Source organism: Hemitrygon akajei, chromosome 9 (assembly GCF_048418815.1).
Source record: "Hemitrygon akajei chromosome 9, sHemAka1.3, whole genome shotgun sequence".
In the NCBI taxonomy this organism is placed as follows: Eukaryota; Metazoa; Chordata; class Chondrichthyes; order Myliobatiformes; family Dasyatidae; genus Hemitrygon; species Hemitrygon akajei.
This window is the reverse complement of record NC_133132.1, coordinates 29,908,545-29,921,276: the sequence shown is the minus strand read 5'-3', so window position 1 is coordinate 29,921,276 and position 12,732 is coordinate 29,908,545. Positions and strand designations below refer to the sequence as shown.

The 12,732-nt window shown below is 42.3% G+C and overlaps 1 pseudogene; it reads left to right on the top strand.

Moving 5' to 3' along the window:
- The first annotated feature begins 2,558 nt into the window (after positions 1 to 2,558).
- On the top strand, positions 2,559 to 5,311 carry LOC140732741 (immunoglobulin lambda-1 light chain-like; annotated as a pseudogene).
- The last annotated feature ends 7,421 nt before the right edge of the window (positions 5,312 to 12,732 follow it).

Below are 12,732 nucleotides of genomic sequence, written 5' to 3'. Positions count from 1 at the left end.
ACGTACCTACATAGAGCTCTACACAAATATCCCCTGAATGTTTGCCACATTTCTTCCGTACATTTCCCTGAGAACATCTGTTTCCAATTCAAGCCTCCCATTTCCTGCCTTATAGCCTCATAATTCCCTTACTCCAATTAAACGCTATTCTAACGTGTCTGTTCCTATCTCTCTCCTACCTCTCTCTGGAGGTAGAATTATGATCACTATCTCCAAAATGCTCTCCCACTGAGAGATCTGACACCTGACCAGGTTAATTTCCCAATACCAAATCAAGTACAGCCTCTCCTCTTCTAGGCCTATCTACATACTGTGTCAGGAAACCTTCCTGAACACACAGAACAAACTCCACCCCATCTAAACTCCTCGCTCTAGGGAGATGCCAATCGATATTTGGGAAATTAAAATCTCCCATCACGACAACTCTGTTATTATTACACCTTCACAGGATCTGTTTCCCTATCTGCTCCTCGATATCCCTATTACTATTAGGCGGCCTATAAACATGACCAGTAAAGTTATTGACCCCTTCCTGTTCCTAACGTCCACCCACAGAGACTCCGTAGACAATCCCTCCATGGCGTCCACCTTTTCTGCAGCTGTGACACTATCTCTGATCAACAGTGCCACGCAACCACCTCTTTTACCTCCCTCCCTGTCCTTGCTGAAACATCCGGCACTTGAAGTAGCCAATCCTGTCCCTGAGCCATCCAAGACTCTGCAATGGCCACTACGTCATATCTGCTAGTACTGATCCACGCTCTAAGCTCATCCGCTTTGTTCACAACACTCCTTGCGTTAAAATAGACACATCTCAAGCCTTCGGTCTGAGCGCTTCCCTTCTCTATCACCTGCCTAACCTCCCTCTGGCACTGTCTACAAGCTTTCTCTATTTGTGAGCTAACCTCCTCTTCCCCAACCTCTTCAGTTCGGTTCCCACCCCACAACAACAATAGTTTAAACTCTCCCCAGTAGCCTTAGCAAACCTCCCCGTCTCAACTTCATAGAAAAACAGAAACAAATCAGCCTGAAACCAACGGCGTATTATTGAGTCTCACTGAAACACTGCAAAGGAGAAACTTCCGCTGAAAATCTGAAACATTTTCCAACGATATTCCAAGTATCATGTTTCACTACAGAACTCCCTTCGTTCCCGGCACCCTGAGTGAAACGCTAAACAGTTGCATTGTCTGTCCACCATCACAAGCGCTTCAGCTCATCCGTGCAGCCAACACTTTAAATGCATTGTGGCAATTAATCATCACGGCGTTTTACATTGACGTTATCAGCGTATAACATGTAACACGGGAAAACTTTTACCCGAACAGTTTAACACAATATTCTGTGGATTATATTGATGATACTTTCCACTTCCGAGACGGGGGTGCAGAATAGCAGAAACATGAGGGTGAATTTCCGAGTTATATTTGGTAAATAACAAGTGGATACGCCTCAGAGACTCAACTCAAATTCCTTCTCAGCTTTCCTTATAATATTTCTGTTTACTCGCAATTATCAATTCGTTGTAAACTCGTCTTTCTGTTCGCCTGTTATCTCCTAATCGCTTCGTATTTCTGGTCAGATGCAGCCCTTTCCCCTGAGCTATTCCCGCCTATGGCAACCTCAAACCTACAGTACTTCAGCCGCTTCGTCCCATTTTGATACATTGATGGTTTATATGCCCCTGTGAAATCGTATGTGGGGGTTGGAGTTTGGGGCTGTGTGGAAATGTGGCAAATGTCAGTGACAGTGAACCTGTGAATCAGTAAATTGGTAAATTTTCAAATTGCTTAATTGTTGTCCCATGTACCGAGGTGCAGAGAACAAACTGTTTTGCAGGTCATTCATGCAGATCAGTTCATCAGTTCATTGAAATAGCACAAGCGAGCAGGATAAAGTGTTACAGTTACAGAGAAAGTGCAGGACAGGTAGGCAGTAAGGTGCAAGGGCATAACGACGTAGATTGTCAGGTCAAGAGTCTATCTGATCACAGTAGGGAAACATTAAGAGGTCACATAACACCGAGGCAGAGACTGTCTTTCAGCATGGTGGTAAGTGTCTTTAAGGCTTTTGGATCTTCTGCCCGATGGGATGGGGGAGGAGAGAGAATGTCCGCGATGGTTGACGTCTTTGCCTATATTGGCTGCTTTGCCGAGGCAGCGACAGTGTACACAGAATTCATCGAGAGGAGTTGGCTTCCGTGATGTGCTGAGCTCTATGCGCAACTCTCTTTAGTTTATTTCAATTACCAGCAGAGCAGACACCATACCCAGCCGTGCTGCATCCAGACGCAATTCATCGATAAAAATTGCTGAGAGTCAAAGATAGAGCGCCAATGAGCGCTCTTTGCCGTGACATCTACGTGGTTGGACCAGGTTATTGGTGACGTCCACTCTACTGAACTTGAATTTCACAACCCTCTGGACCTCAGCATCGTTTACGTAGTTGCCCCACCCATTTCCTGAATCAGGATCCAATTCATTCGTGAGTAGAGATCTGCATGAATATATATTTCAGTGACTTTGCAGTCTTCCACAGTTCTTAAGGAGCAGCTTCGAAAGCCCTGAACAGGACTTGTGTCCGAAAGCCTTTGACTTCTGATTCTTCTTATCAGCTTCACCATGACTAAATGGGTCCTGGTTCTTTCCGCGTTTGTGTCCTGTTTGTTCAGTAGGTAGAATACTTAATCCTTTATACTGTCCTTTATGTTGTGTTTTTACTTAACGGTTATTAAATAATTATTTATTATTTTCGCCAGCTGCAAACTCGGAGATGACTTTGACAGTCTCTGTCCGTATCGGCGACTCCGGGTAGAACCGTGAACATCACTTGTACCATGTCAGGGGGCAGCATCGGCAGCTACTACACGAGCTGGTACATGCAGAAACCCGGCAGCGCCCCAGTTTTTGTGTGGTATGGAAGCACCACGAGATGATCGGGAATTCCAGATCGATTCACGGGTTCCACAGACTCATCGAGCAACCAAATGCATTTAACCATCGCCAACGTGCAATGGCAGGACGCCGCCGATTATTACTGTGGTGTCGCGGATGGTAGCACGTTCATATTCACCTTAGGGAGAGGAACCAAACTGAATTTCGACAGTAAGTAAATATGTGTTGGGGTCTAATCAGCTTTTGATTTTTTTTTCGTTTGAACCTTGGAATAATATTATCAATCCTGATGCTTCGATCTGATTTACAGTCCACCTCTCATTGTATCTTTACAATACCTCAGGCAGAAAACTAGCGCATATGCACCCCTTTTGCTTGGTAGGGTCGCTTCATTTAGCTGAAAAGTATCTTCAAAACAACCTAAGTTCATTGCCATAACATTTTTAAAATAGCTTCGTGATTCGTGATGATTCGTGCTTTTAGCGAGTGTTTCTTAGGAGTTGCCCAAGGAACAGATGTACCTGCAGGATGACTTCCATGTCTCCTTGCTCCTCCGACTTCTTAATTCGGTCTCCGTTTAGAAGATGTCTGTACCTCTCTAATCTATCCAGATACCGCCTACAGAATCCTGGAGTGGAGTCCATCTACTTTGTCGACTTATCCAACTTCAGATCTTTCAGCATCCCAAGCTCCTTCTCCTTCGTCATAGCAACTACTATCACTTATATTTAATTTCCATTTATGCATAATTTCAATCTTCGTTTGCTCAACTAGATCTTTTCGCGTTACTTCAGCTCCTCTTGTTCTATACCTATTAACCTGAAGTCATCAAGATTCTGGTGCTCCGTTCTAACTTCTACCCAATTTGTCTTCAGCAAAACGCCGCCCCAGAGCCCACCTCGGCCTCACCGGTGTGCCTGGCCTTCTGCAACGTCTCAGTGTGAATGTCTCAGCTTTGATATCAAATTATCACTCGGCCCACCTGTTTTGTTTACATTTCAAACTCTCTAGGCCCGCAGGCCACTGAGTATCTACTTTTGGATACCTGATCATTACCGTACTAAGTGATTTCTCCTTGAATAACATTTCTCAGGTCTGAAACACGGTAAATTTGCTCTTTAGCTTTTCTGACTTGTCGCGTTTTCCTCCGAGATACTACTGTAAAACGATTTCTTTGTAAATTCTGTTTTGTAGTCTTGATATCTTATTGTGTGAATGGGTTCAACTTTTCAAATTAATGAAAAGAAATGGTTATAAAAACCTTGAACCAGATATCCACATCTTCTGGATTTCATAGACCTCTGAGAGTTTTTATCAGGTTTTCCTTCAGTGTGTATCATCCCGGTCCAAACAACCCTTTCGGAATTAATTGTGGGACTAAAAACTAAAAAATCCAAGTATAAAACTTTAACGTATTATCTATTCCCATTAAAATATTTCTATTATTTTTAGCCATTCATAATCCCTCCTTTACTGCGGCGAATTGCAGCATCTCCGAGGAGAGACAAAGGCACAGTCTGTCACTCAAATCCACTGCCTCATCTCTTGCTTTTTACGTGAATAGCTGCAACGACATTTCGGAGTTTTGCCACGCGCTTTGCCATATCTCTTTCGGGGTTTGTTATTGGTTCTGTCATTCATGTCTTTACGATTTAACACCATGGAACATGCCAATAATCTGTCATGAAATTAAGTATTGCATAGCTACATCAGATTGGATCGGGGTATCATGGGATTATATAAAGTGTATCTTATGTATATTGGAGAGTATTTCACGAATAAAGGGGTTCAGTCAGCGATTGTTCAGAAGCCTCTCCAGTCGGATTTTCTTTTGCCATTCCATCGAAATTTGTTATTTTATTGCTTTGAATTTTGCTGTTATGAAAATCCCTCTCTTTCCTTTGCTTTGTAGCTATTTCTAATGTTCATGATGTATATTGGCTTTGTTGCGTTTGTTGAAGATCAAAATGCACTAATGAAATACAGGTGATCGGGTTCTCATGCGTTCTGACTTTTATGGCTGTAAAATCGTTGAAAAAAAGGCAAGGTTTGATTACAGTTTACATTAATTAATAATTCATTTCCCTGCACTTCTTTCTATTTACAGGTCCGCGAAAATCCGTCCTCCGACCGTCTGCGGAAGAAATTCGGGGACAGGGCACCGCCTCCCTGGTGTGTTTAGTGAGCGGGTTTAATCCGGCCGCTGTGAATATCGAGTGGACAGTGGGCGGCAGTACGAGAAGGAATGGCGTTGAAACCAGCCGGATCCAGCAGGATGCGGACAACACGTTCAGTGCGAGCAGTTACCTGACTCTGCCAGCCTCAGACTGGAACTCACACGAGCTTTACTCCTGCGTGGTTAAACACGAGACTCAAGCAACCCCATTTCAAACATCGCGCGATCCAGCTGTATGTAATACAATATGTTTAGACACTGTTTCTTTAAAATGAAACAAATGAATTTCATGCACAGATGTTAAATTTTCGATTGTCGCTGACACATTTTTCAACCGGGAGAAAAAAGGTATTGCGTCCCGCTGGACGTTGTTAAACAGCATTCGTTCTGAAATTGATATCGTCCATGTAATTTTATCACGAAGTAATTAAAATCTACCCGATCTACTGTGGCGTTTTTGCCTTGATCAATATGTCCGACAAGAGCATCATTTTTCAAACGTTTGCGTAGATAGTGAAGATGATCAAACTTTGGCATTCCATAAAATAAAATAGACAGCGTCGCTTAAACGTTGTGCTAGTTATTAGGTATATTTTCTTCCTGAAGAAATCATAATCACATTGGCTACATCAGGTCAAGTGGTGTAATTACTTGTCAGCGAAATTTACATACATAGTAAAAGAAATCCTGATACTGTCTTTATTTGAACATCGTGGGTATATTCGATTTCCAATTTTAGCATTGTATTATTCATGGAAATGGTTTTTTCTACAGCTGGTCATGTCATGCAGACAAGGGCTTGTGTACCTTGTGTCAACAGCGGCGCAAAGCAGAGTAGCACTTATTAAAGTGCATACTGATGACAAATTTGCCCACGTATCCTTCAAAACTTCAGGTTTCCTTCGAGGTGATTTCGGCTTACGATACCTAACAAACATTGCAAATGGTAGTCCAAAGCATTTCTAGTAAATACAGTCTGACGGTGGTTGATTATCTAAAGCTATATCGGGCTTCAAAACAGTGAAGCGCCGAGGATAGCGCATCGACATTTGTACATTAGTTTGTAGAATATATATATAATGATAGCCTTCTCTATGTAATGTAGAACACCGTGGCCATAGTATAGAGTTCGAGAGAACTGTACCGTAAAATAAGATAAATATGTTCAATAGATAAAGAAAAGATCATTTTCTGGCGAATGAGAATACGGATTGTACTCACGTCTTTCTAATTGGTTATACAAGTTGTTTTATCTCGATAAGAAAAGAATAGATAGATAGATAGATAGATAGATAGATACTTTATTCATCCCCATGGGGAAATTCAACATTTTTTCCAATGTCCCATACACTTGTTGTAGCAAAAACTCATTACATACAATACTTAACTCAGTAATAATATGATATGCATCTAAATCACTAATTCAAAAGCATTAATAATAGCTTTAAAAAAAAAAAAAAGTTCTTAAGTCCTGGCAGTTGAATTGTAAAGCCTAATGGCATTGGGGAGTATTGACCTCTTCATCCTGTCTGAGGAGCATTGCATCGACAGTAACCTGTCGCTGAAACTGCTTCTCTGTCTTCTCTGTCTCTGGATGGTGCTATGTAGAGGATGTTCAGGGTTTTCCATAATTGACCGTAGCCTACTCAGCGCCCTTCGCTCAGCTACCGATGTTAAACTCTCCAGTACTTTGCCCACGACAGAGCCCGCCTTCCTTATCAGCTTATTAAGACGTGAGGCGTCCTTCTTCTTAATGCTTCCTCCCCAACACGCCACCACAAAGAAGAGGGCGCTCTCAACAACTGACCTATAGAACATCATCAGCATCTCACTGCAGACATTGAATGACGCCAACCTTCTAAGGAAGTACAGTCGACTCTGTGCCTTCCTGCACAAGGCATCTGTGTTGGCAGTCCAGTCTAGCTTCTCGTCCAACTGTACTCCCAGATACTTGTAGGTCTTAACCTGCTCCACACATTCTCCATTAATGATCACTGGCTCCATATGAGGCCTAGATCTCCTAAAGTCCACCACCATCTCCTTGGTCTTGGTGACATTGAGACGCAGGTAGTTTGAGTTGCACCATATCACAAAGTCCTGTATCAGTTTCCTATACTCCTCCTCCTGTCCATTCCTGACACAAGAGCAAGTTTGCAGCTCATCATTGAAATTCATACATGGGTTATTGAAACTGGGACATTAATATCACGTGGTCTTCATCAGTCACTCTGGACGGAGGACGTTGGACTATCCTTCTCTGAATATGGAAGGCCTAAGGAGTTCCCTGTAACTTTACAGCTGCACAGACCAACCATTGCTTTGAGCGGGACATGTTTACACCGGCTGCAAACTGCGCAGTACTTTAAAATCACATTATATAAAAGTAAATTCCAGTATCGCACCAGAAAGTCTGTGTGCGCGGGGGCATTCCAGTTACTGCGCGGCAGGTGCACGGTTGTACTTGGTGTGGCAGAGCATTCAGTGTTGTGATAGGACGATAAAATGACCAGAACTGCACTGGGATATTTTGGCAAAGGGCGTGGCTCACTTCAAACTATTAAAGTTTGGAAGCATTCATTAAACATTTCTGATTCTTTTCTGGCATTCATACACGTTTATAATCCGTAAAATGGGAAATTTTGTCAAAGGCCATAGCTCACTCACATTTTCTGACATTGAGATACGTTTAAAATCTTAAAATACATTTAATGATTATTAAATCAAATACTAATTAAATACCTAAACGATTTGTAACGAAAGTACACACGAATGGATAAAATGTAATGCATCCGCCGCTTCCTTCTTTTCGAACATCTTCACAATCCGCATTGAAGCAAATTACCTCTGGAATTTCTGCGTCCGGTCCGAAGGCAAAGTGAAAGAGTGCAGTGAGTTCCACTCCATTGCTGAATACTTGGAGAGTCGGGAAGTGGAAGTGGAAGAATGTAGATGGAGATCGGGCAGATGGATTGAATTCCACCAGTAACAATATCGAAAAATGTTGGCATTTGCATGTAAATATAACAGTTGATCCAAAAGAAATGTTGTGGCTCGATGACAGGGATGTTTTTATTAACAATACATTCCAAGCTGTGGATCAGCTCACAGATTGAGCTGCCCGCATAACGGAGAGGTGGTGTATACAGAGAAATATGTGAATGATCGCGGTTAGCATTATTGAAAATCGCATACAGAAGCGTTAACCATAGTACAGGCATTTTGGACCACGATGTTGTACCCAACTTTTAATCTAATCCAAGATCAATCTAACCATTCCCTTCCACAGAGCCCTCCATTTTTCTTTCATCCATTGGTCTAAGAGTTTCTTAAATGTCCCTGATATATATTTTCCTCTACCACCACACTGGCAAGGCATTCCACGAACATACCACTCTGTGTAAAAAATATACCTCTGACACCCTCCATATTTTCGTCCAATCACTTTAAAAGTCTGCCCTCTCGAATATACCACTGCCACCCTAGGCAAAAGGCACTGGTTATCCTTTCTATCTACTCTTCTTATCTTATGCATCCCTGTCAGGTCGTCTTTCAACCGGCTTCATTCCAAAGCGAAAAGCCCTAGCTCGCTCAGCCTATCCTGGTAAGACATGTTCTCTAACCCGAGCGGCATCATGGTAAATCTCCTCTAAACCCTCTCTACAGCTTCCACGTCCTCCCTATTCTGACCAGAATCAAACACAACAATGTCAGTGTAGTCCAAACAGAATTTTATGGAAATACATTAGCCGGCGGCTCTTGAACTCGATCCCTCGACTAATGCAGGCTAAATGCCTTCTAAATAACCTTATTGACGAGCGGCAATTTTTGAGAGATCTGTGCGAGTGGACCCCAGGATCCCTTTGTCCTCTACACTGTAAGAATCTTCTCCTTAACCTTATATTCTCTCTTTGATTTCGCTCTTCCAAAGTCCATTATTTCACATTCTTCCACATTGAAAACCATGTGATACATAACACCCCAGCTACGCATCCCATCAATGATCCCGTTGTAAACTACGACAATCTTATCCACAGAACCAACAGACCTGTGTCAACTATCCCATTGCCCTGTACATAGACCATAGCTCTCCGTACCCCTCCCATCCATATTCTCTTAATATTTCAAACTTATTTTAAATATTGAACTTACACCGCATGCTCTACTTCCACTGGCAACTCGTTCCACACTCTCGCTACTCTCTGAGATGAAGTTTGTCTTCATGTTCCCCCTAAACATTTCACCTTTCACCCTCAGCCCATGACCTTTACTTCTAGTCTCAGCCAACCCTGGTGTGAAAAGCCTGCTTACATTTACACTATTTATTCTCCACATCATTTTGCATATCTCTATCCAATCTCTACTCATTCTCCTATGCTCCAAGGAAGAAAGTGCTAACCTCTTCAACCTTCCCACACAAGTTACATCACAAGTTACGTCGTATACACCGCTCTACTTTTATCAATTTCCTTAGTCACTTTCTCGAAAAAGTCAATCAGGTTTGTAAGAAATGAACTGCCCCCCAGATAGCTGTACTGTATGTAATCAGACTGTTCTTCTCCAAATGCTCATAAATTCTGCTTTTAAGAATCACATACAAAGTTTGTCCACCACTGACAGGCAGCTCTGGTCTATAATTCCCAGGATTATCCCTGTCTCTCGGTTTCTTTTTGCACTACTTTACTTTCCCTTTTCTATTTTATAATTATGATTGATAATGTAATTTTTTTTATTATATTTACTTCAATTTGTACTCCAGGGAGCGCGAAGTGCAGAGTCAAATATCACTGTTATGATTGTACGCTCTAGTATTAATTGTTTGGTGACAATAAAGTAAAGTAAGAAAATAAGTAAGTACGTAATCCCTTTCTTCAACAAAGTAATAACATTTGAGTCCCTCCAGTCTTCTGCTACTCCTCCTGTGTCCAATGAGGGCGCAAAGATTATCACCAAGAGGGAACATTCTCTGCCTTCGCTTCCCGTAGCAACCAGGGTGTAACCCATTCGGCCTCGCGGCCTTTTGTCTTTTTTAAAAAGTTCGACAATATCCTATTTCTTAACGTTTTATGCTGTTTAAGGCTGTCCACACACAAGTCACGGTCTCTCTCAGAGGTGAATACTGAAGAAAACTATTCATTAAGGAACTCCCCTACCTCCTCCGACACCAGGCACATGGTTCCTCTTCTTTTACTCACTCTAGTCATCCTTCTGTTCTTCACCTAAGTGTAGAACGTCTTGGAGATTTCCTTAATCATACTCGCCAAGCTCTTCGCATTACCCCTTCTAGATCTCCCAAGTTCATTAGTCAGCTCCTTCCTGTCTGCTTCGTAACCCTCAAGAGTTCTGTCTGATATTTCCTTCAAAACTCTTTATTGAACTTCTTCTTTCCTCTTGGTTGGATGCTTCACATCTCTTGCCAACCATGCTTCCTTCTCCCTACCATCCATGTTCAACTGGGAGAACCCTACCCAGAACCCCATTAGTGTTCGCTACACAACTTCCACATTTCCTTGTTCATTTCCCTGATAAAACTAATTCCCAATTTCTACTCACAAGCTCATGTATTATAGCATCATAATTTCCTCTCCTTCAAAACAATCTGCTCTTGTCCCTCTCCAAGTGTATGGTAAATTAGAGAGTCGTGAATTTGATTAGGGAGGAGCAATCTGACACCTGCCCTGTTCCATTGGCGAGCGCTAGATCCAGTAAGGCCTCTCTTCTAGTTAGCCTGTCCACATATTCAGGAATCCTTCATTAACAGACCTAACAAACTCCGCCCTGTCTAAATCTTTTGCATGTAAGCTAACGGAATCATTATTAGGGAAGTGCGTGTTTTAGCAGCTTTCCAAAATCGACCTGCCGACCTACTCCTCGATGTTCCTGTTGGTGGTGTGCGCTGTACAATACTCCCATTAGATAGACTGCAACTCCTCCTATTTCTGAATTCCACCCACGGCGACTCAATAAACGATCTCTCCACGACTTCCTCACTTTCTGTATCTGCGATACTATCCCTGATTAGGAATACCACTCCTCCATCTCTATTACCTCCCTCCCTGACCCTTTTCGAGTTATTTGAACGTGGGAACATCCAGCAGCTTTTCCTGCCTTTGTGACAACCATATTTTGGTTTATATTTTGGATCGGGAACGACATCGTTTCCTACAAGAATAAAAAGACAAATACATGTTATCATCGTATTTTACCTCATACCTTTCCAATGCAAATAATTTTCCACACTTCACTGGGAATCAGTTGGGAATTTTCTTCCCTCCCAACGTTCGCTTATGGTGACAAGAACTTCCAATCTCACTGATAACTGTCCATGAAAAGTCAAAGAGAAAAGTATAAAGAATAAATGATCAAAGGAGAAAGACTTTCTTAACGAATAGCCAAAATACATAGGCGTCCAATCACCATGCCAATGGAACTGCAATGAAAGTTGATCAGATGACAGAGTGCACAGATGAGAGGTGGAATTAGTAGATGTTTTCAGAAGCTTACAGTCTGTAAATCATAGAACTCTACGACATGAGCAACTGCGTTGAGCGTCCTTTGGACTCGGACCCCAGGTTCCCTCTAATCCTCCACACTGCCAAGAATCTTACCATTAATATTATATTCTGTCATCACATTTGACCTACCAAACTGAACCACTTCACACCTTTCTGGATAGAACTCCATCTGTCACTTCTCAGCCCAGTTTTGCATCCTATCAATGTCCCGGTGTAACCTCTGACAATTCTCCACACTATCCACAACACCTCCAACTTCTGTGTCATCAGCAAACTTCCTATCCCATCCCTCCGATTCCTCATCCAGGTCATTTATAAAAATAACGAAGAGTAAGGGTCCCAGAACAGATCCTTGAGGCACTCCACTGGTAACCGACATCCATGCAGAATATTACCCGTCTACAACCACTCTTTGCCTTCTGTGGGCAAGCCAGTCCTGGATCCACAAAGTGATGTCCCCTTCGATCACATGCCGCCTTACTTTCTCTATAACCCTTGCATAGGGTACCTTATCAAATGCCTTGCTGAAATCCATTTTCACTATATCTGCTGCTCTTCATTCATCAATGCGTTTAGTCACATTCTCAAAAAAATAATCAATCAGGATCATAAGGCACGACCTGCCCTTGACAAAGACATGCTAACTACTCCTAATAATATTATACCTCTCCAAATGTTTTTAAATCCTGTCTCTCCGGATCTTCACAATCAGCTTATCAACCACTGAGGTAAGACTCAATGGCCTGTAATTTCCATGGTTATCGGAACTCTCTTTCTTGAATAAAGGAACAACATCCGCAAACCTCCATTCCTACAGAACCTCCCCCTTGCCTACTGATGATGCAAAGATCATCGCCAGACGCTAAGCAATCTTCTCCCTCACCTCCTACAGTAGCATGGGGTACATTTCGTCCGGATCGGGCGACTGATCCAACTTGATGCTTTCCAAAAGCTCCAGTACATCCTCTTTCTTAATATCTACATGCTCAAGCTTTTCAGTCTGCTGCAAGTCATCACTGCAATCACCGAGATCCTTTTCTATACTGAATACTGAAGTAAAGTAGTCATTAAGTACCTTTGCTATTTCATTTAGTTCCATACACACTTCCCCATAGTCATATCTGATAGGTCCTATTCTTTCACGTCTCAT